The 7,015-nt window shown below is 42.8% G+C and overlaps 1 long non-coding RNA gene across 2 annotated transcripts; it reads right to left on the bottom strand.

Annotated features, from left to right (window-relative positions):
* Positions 1–729: 729 nt before the first annotated feature.
* On the bottom strand, positions 730–6,788 carry LOC123366120. 2 transcript variants are annotated; one of them, XR_006577934.1, is made up of 3 exons: positions 6,667–6,788; positions 3,705–3,838; positions 730–887 (listed from the first exon to the last, which is right to left on the bottom strand). It is a non-coding gene; the product is annotated as an uncharacterized LOC123366120 (long non-coding RNA). The 2 variants fall into 2 exon arrangements; XR_006577935.1 differs by lacking the exon at positions 6,667–6,788 and adding an exon at positions 4,487–4,568.
* Between the last annotated feature and the right edge of the window lie 227 nt (positions 6,789–7,015).

Here is a 7,015-nt window from a genome sequence, read left to right on the forward strand (position 1 = left end):
CCACACCAGGGTGGTAATTTGCAGTTTATCAGGGAGTTTTTAAAAGAGAACCATACGCTTGGTATTTAAATTAATCATTTGGTTTTTTCCTCCCCTGACAAAATCACATTTTTCAAAATGCACATAATATTCAGGTTTCTGAGGGGTATGTATTTTGTAAAGGCTTACTTGCTCTCACCTATTTCAGAAGCAAACTCCATTCGCTCACCTATAATTACCATATTCATTTTATTACTAGGAAATAAAAGATCATCATTAAAAGTATCAATGTTATACATCAGAGGGGTAGCCGTGTTAGGCTGGATCTGTAAAAGCAGCAAAGAGTCGTGTGGCACCTTATAGACTAACAGACGTATTGGAGCATGAGCTTTCGTGGGTGCATCCGATGAAGTGGGTATTCACCCACGAAAGCTCACGCTCCAGTACGTCTGTTAGTCTATAAGGTGCCACAGGACTCTTTGCTAATGTTATACGTGTATCAGAGGGTTATCCATGTTAGTCTGGATCTGTAAAAAGCAACAAAGAGTCCTGTGGCACCTTATAGACTAATAAATGTATTGGAGCATAAATTAAATATATTTAAAATAAAATAATAGAAAAAAGGGATTTTTATGGAAAAGAAATAGTAAAACAGCCCCCGCGCGCCAGTGAAAACACTCATACGCCCATTTGCAATTCATCACCACAACCAGTTACTTTTATTAAAAGGAGAAGAATAAGCTATTAGGGGTGACACAAGGGCTCCCTTGTGGATTTTTTCCAGCTTGTGAGATTGTTTACAGCCCAGATTAAAAGCATCCAAGGATTTTAGAAGTGTACGGTGTTGTCTGCCAGATTCCCAGAGATCCTGCATTGACATTCTCTGCTGCCATCACTTACTCCGAGAACTACAAAAAAGGAAGAAACTCTCACATTATATGTTTATATCCATTAAAACAAGGAAAATATGGCATTGTGTTTCAAATCAAAAGCGGAGCAGGAATTTCCCGATCACTGAATGGTGAGTGCAGATATCCCTGGTTAGCTCCAGAGCAGGGGGTTAATTTTCCCTGCTGCAACATGCTGCTACAGAGTTTTAATGAAGATAGTTGGTTATGTCTAAACATGTGAACTGGCTTCTGAAGTAAATATGGCTAACTTCAGAACAAGCTGCCTCCCTGGTATACGAGTCTTGGTCCATACTTGGAGATTATGTCAACACAACTATGTCACTCAGGAGTGTGAAAAATCGACACCCCTGATTGTCACATGTAAACCAACCTCACCAAGGATGCAGACAGCACTAGGTTGACCTAGCTGCCGCCTCTTGGGAGGATGGAGTGCCTACACCGATGTGAGACTGCCTCCTGCCGCTGTATGCAGCCTCTTCACTGAAGCACTTTGGCACAGCAGCAGCAGTGCTGCTGTGCCACAGTAGCTGTTTAGCTGTAGACAAACCCACACTGTCTGGGAAAGTCTCTCACTCCTCCCAACTTCTTCTCTGAGTCCTGTCTCTGCTGCAACATTAATTTGTGCATGCTGGGCATCCTACATACTTTAAGGCAGAGGTCTCCAACACGGTGCCCGTGGGCGCCATGGCACCCACCGGGGCATCTAAGTGCGCCCACGTACTGGCCAGCAGACGAGCATCCGCCGAAATGCCACTGAAATTCGGTGGCATTTTGGCGGCGACGCCTCTGAATGATGCCGCTTGGCGGCATTTCGGCGGATGCTCATCCGCCGCCACGGTCCTCCGTGGCTCATCGTCTGGTGCCCACCAGATGAAAAAGGTTAGGGACCACTGGTTTAAGGAGAGACCCAGCAGGAAACAAGAAGAACAGGGAGAGAATGAGCTTGGAATCTTCGTGTTTAAATTAGTAAAAAAAGAGATTCTGAACAATGCTAGTATTGGAGTCACCAAAGCTTATAATTGCTCTGCAATTCTAAAAGGAGAAATGTGAAGGTTCCAGGTATGTACTGAGCTACCTTAAGGAGTGAAAGTAATATCAGTCCTTTAAGTGCCCTGGTGCTTATGGAATTCCATTGAAGAGTGAGCACATCTGATAATAGAAATGTGTGTCCCATCCGTCAGAGTGTATTATGCACCCCCCTCTGTGGAGGCTGTGAGTCTGTTACAGCCTCCAGCTAGAGCAGTGGTGGGCAACGTGTGGCCTGCGGGCTGCAGATGGCCCGTCAGGATAATCCGCTAGCAGGCCATGAGATACGTTTTTACATTGACCATCCACAGGCAAGGCTGCCTGCAGCTACGAGTGGTTGTGGTTCACTGTTCCCAGCCAATGGGATTTGCGGGACATGGCGTGGGACTCAGATTGCCCACCTCTCAGCTAGAAGCTGGCTTTCTGAAGAAACATGAGCATTTTGGTTCAAACCACAGAGTGCTAGCCAAGTAAGCCTGGCAGCCATCACACCATGTGTTTGAAGGCCCCCACCATCCCACAAACACACACAGGAGCAACTTCATTCTCGACAAAGCACCTCACGTTTACAGGATCTGGACCCAAATGTTCTGTAGCAGAGGTGCGGGAATGCTGCACTGCATCTGCTGGATCTGCAATTCTCACATGTTCATCATTTTGTTAATTTCTAATTTGTCACACTGTGTTATTCTGGCTTCATTTTTAAGCCATTTCTCTTTGTAAATATCAGTCCTCCTGCTCTTCCCTGCTCTATTTCTTGCTAAAGAGAATTACAACAGGTACTACTAGCTCCCCTCACTCTGATGACAGCAGCCCTTCCAAATCCAGAAATGATATCCACAAAGGAGACCTTTCTAGAAATGGACAAGGAAGTGAGAAGAAGGGGTTATAATGGAATCAGACGGGCAGCTGTCATTATGGTGCGTGCTGGCAAGAAAATTCCATAGCGGAATCTATCCTCAGTTATTTGTTGAAAATAGGATTCCTCCATCCCTGACTGGGAGAGTGACATATAAAAATCCTGAAAGGTTTAAAAGTATGAGCACCAAGCAGAAGTCAACATGGGGTAGTTATTCTAGCTTTTCTGAGATAGATTCAATAAATTTATTCAGGTGTATGACAGACCCTACACACAGACACTGAAACATAGCTCAAAACATGTACATAGTTCTTTTTTGTAAGCTAATTGTTAAAGACATAAAGAGCAGCATTTTGGTCTCAAAGGTGGTGAACAATGATACAAAGGAGACACATCCCCCATGCCCTATCATGGGGACTTTACCTTGTCCTTCCCTGTTATTTTCTATATTCTAAAATTATATTCAACAATGTAGACATGGGGATAAGTCAGGCCAGAGACCCTGTTTTCTATGATGCCACTCTGGTAAAATATAGGGACTTTAAAAGAGGTTGGAGAAAAGAATCTGCAATACCAGAACAGTACATGACTTATATAATTGCCCCAATTCTGACCTTCTTGCTAGCACTGTCCTTTGGTGGTGCTGGATATTATGGGGTCTATGAGGGGTAATATCTGTAGCACTGAGTACTCTGGAGATTCTTGGCTGCTTCAGGCTGTGGACAGGCCATCGGCAGACTGGGTAACGCAACGGTAAGGCCATTCTAACATATAAACCCCAGATAGTCCAGAATCAGGGCAGTACAAAATTCTTTGTCCCCGTGCCATGTGTCTCAGCCTCCAAAGTCATTAAACAGCAGCTATATAAAGGACAGACATGGATAATCTGTTTACACAGTAATGTCTGCCGTGTGGAATCCTGAACTTACCGGCCATTTACAGCAAACGCACGCTATTCCGCAGGTTCCAATGGGATAAGAAGAGAAGAGACATCTCCTAAAGGAGGGGAAGCCCCCAGCACGTAGACATTGGGGGATGGTAGTGATAGGAACCTGGGTGAATCCTGCACAGAGAAAAATAGTCTTGATTTTCATTAGCACAGGTCCAGTCTGCTCAATTATCTTCCTATGCAGCATTTCAGTAGATCTTTGTTAATAAGTAAATGTCAGTAGTTCTTTGTCCATTCAATGGCTGCCCTAAGAACTGAACAGAGCGAGTTAATTCAGCACACGTGCTGGCTCCCTAGCTGCATACTGCAGAACCATAGCACTGAGCATGTTTCCTTCACAGCCTCACAGCTGCACAGGATGGAAAGCAGGAAAGCCTGCATCACCAACCTCTCATAGTGGCTGCGGCAATGCTCTTGACTCTTTCTGATTGCTAACAGTGATGTACTAGGCAGTATAATAAATGCTGATTGGCTGAGGAAGTCTGAACCAGTTCAGCACTAAAGTTGAATGGCTGGTGCTTTTAGAAACAGGAGGGTTTGAACAAGTCCCTTCAAGTCTGAATGCCTGATTGTGAAGAATCTCACAGATGAACATTCTTGTGAAGACTCGGCACATGGGAATACTTTCTCAATGACAAATTGTCAGATTTAGACACGCCAGACAGGCCGGTCCTTTTGAGAATGTCATCCACATGCCCTTTAGGATAGTTAGATTTGATTTTTTTAAAATTATATTCCTTAAACTAAGTATCTAATACTTACAGTTATCAGCCAAAGATCTAAACAGTATTGTTCATTGTTCATTGCTTCCTTGTGCTCCGCCTGTCTCTCTGTGTTCTCTCTTGTCTGATACTTAGATTCTAAATTCTTTGTAAATTGTAAATTCTACTGTGCAGTAAATCAGAACCTGACTGGGGCTCCTAGGTGTATACAATAATAAACAACAATAATATAGGTGCACTATTTCTGCAGAAACCGTTCTGACCCCATACAAAGGCATTTCCAGTAATGAAGTCAAACAAGCCAAACAATATTTCAGATTATTTCTGGGTGACAATATGGCTAAGACATTGGGAAAATGGTCTGACACATCAAAAATCAGGTTTTCCTTCCCAGACTGTCTATTCTCTCATTGGGGCATGAGGCAGCAGTTAATAATAAATAATGTAAAAGCCCTAAATAATCACCCAAATAAGCAAAAGATAATAGATTCCAATTCCTGATATCTTGGCTCATAGCCCAGTTCACAATCCCCTAGATCAGGGATGAGCAACCTTTGGTACGAGGCCCATCAGGGAAATCCATTCATGGGCTGGGAAGGTTTGTTTACTTGCAGTGTCCGCGGGTTTGACCAATCACAGCTCCCATTGTCCACGGTTCACCATTCCAGGCCAATGGGGGCTGTGGGAAGCGGCGGTCAGCATATCCCTCGGCCCACGCCACTTTCCGCAGCCCCCATTGGCCTGGAACGGCGAATCACAGCCAGTGGAAGCTGCGATTGGCCAAACCTGCAGACACTGCAGGTAAACAAACCATCTCAGCCTGCCAGCAGCTTTCCCTGATGGGTCGTGTGCCAAAGGTTGCTGATCCCTGCCCTAGATGAAAGGGTATTTTCCTTGGGTAGGTCAGAGAAAGAGGACACATCTGGTATGTGTCCCACACAGATGTTCAGTTCTGGTTAGCATGCCGATGCATACCAAACAATGCATGCTCAGGTCTAAGATATTCATAGCACATCCAATGCTGACAGATTCACAGATTCCAGGATTAGAAGGGACCAGTGTGATCATCTAGTCTGGCCGTCTGTAGAACACAGACCATAGAAATTCCCCCAAACAATTCTTAGAGGGTATCTTTTAGGGGGAAAAACATCCAATTTTGATTTAAAAATTGTCAGGGATGAGAGTCCACCACAATCCTTATTAAGTAGGTCTAATGGTTAATTTTTCTCACTGTTGAAAATGTACACGTTGTTTCCAGTCTGAATTTGTCTAGCTTTAACTTCCAGCCATTGGATCACATTATACCTTTCGCTACTAGCATGAAGAGTCCATTATAAAATATTTGTTCCTCACATAGGGACTTATAAATTGTGATCAAGTCTCCCCTTAACCTCTTTGTTAAGGTAAATAGACTGACCTCTTTGAATCTATCTCTATAAGGCACATTTTCTAACCCTTTAATCATTCTCCTGGCTCTTCTCTGAACCCTCTCCAACTGATCAACGTCCGTCTTGACTTGTGGATACCAGAACTGGACACCGTGTTCCTGAAGTGGTCACAACTGGAGGTAGCAAATACAGAGGTAAAATAACCTCTTTACCCCTACTTAATATTTTGCTCTTTATACAGCCAAGGATTGAATTAACCCTTTTAGCCACAGCACTGTACTGGGATTTCATGTTCAGTGGATTATCCACCCACAACCCCCAAATCTTTTTTTAGAGTTACTGCTTTGTAGGATAGAGTCTCTCACTCTGTAAATGTACTCGATGGTCTTTGTTCCAGTATTCAGACATTTATATTTAGCTGTATGAAAACACAGATTTTTTCCTTACCCCCAGCTTACCAGTTGATGTAAATCTCTCTGTATCACTAACCAGTCCTTTCATTTTGTCACCTGAAAACTTTATATGTGATGATTTTATGTTTACTTTCACATCCTTGAGAAAAATGTTGACTACTGTGGTGGCAACAAGCAATCCCTAAGGACTCCACTAGGTCGAACGTTGGAGATATTATTACTGGTTATAGTTCAGCCAAATTGAATGCTCACCTCAGGACTATTCTAGAACCAAATGTCAATTATCTGCTGTAAAACATACAAACTCCACAGCACTTTGGAAAATAATTTTGAAAAAAATTATGATAAGTTTTAGAAAATCTCAGTATAAACTTACAGAATTCTCTCTATATTCTCCCTTCATTTCATTAAGATCTTACCTGGAGAGCTTTGCAGCACCAGGAAGAAGACAGCAAAGAGAAGGTAAAGAATCTTCATGGCTGAAGTTGGGCTGGGAACTCAATATCGCTGGAGGGAAGAGACTGAGAGATACACAGGGGATGGAGAGTCTCTATTTATGGGCTACCGGGATTGTGAAATGTAAATCTGTTGACGTCTTGTTTTGAAGCATGTCCCATTTATTAAGTTTGTGCTGCAATATGTTAATAATAATGATTGTTATTTGTACAACACAATAAAAATTCCTGCAGAATTTCAGGCATGTACTATTAATAATTCCTTGTGTAAAGGAGTTACAATATGAATATTTACATCTAGCAAACATCAAAT

Source organism: Mauremys mutica, chromosome 3, assembly GCF_020497125.1.
Source record: "Mauremys mutica isolate MM-2020 ecotype Southern chromosome 3, ASM2049712v1, whole genome shotgun sequence".
NCBI classification, from domain to species: domain Eukaryota; kingdom Metazoa; phylum Chordata; order Testudines; family Geoemydidae; genus Mauremys; species Mauremys mutica.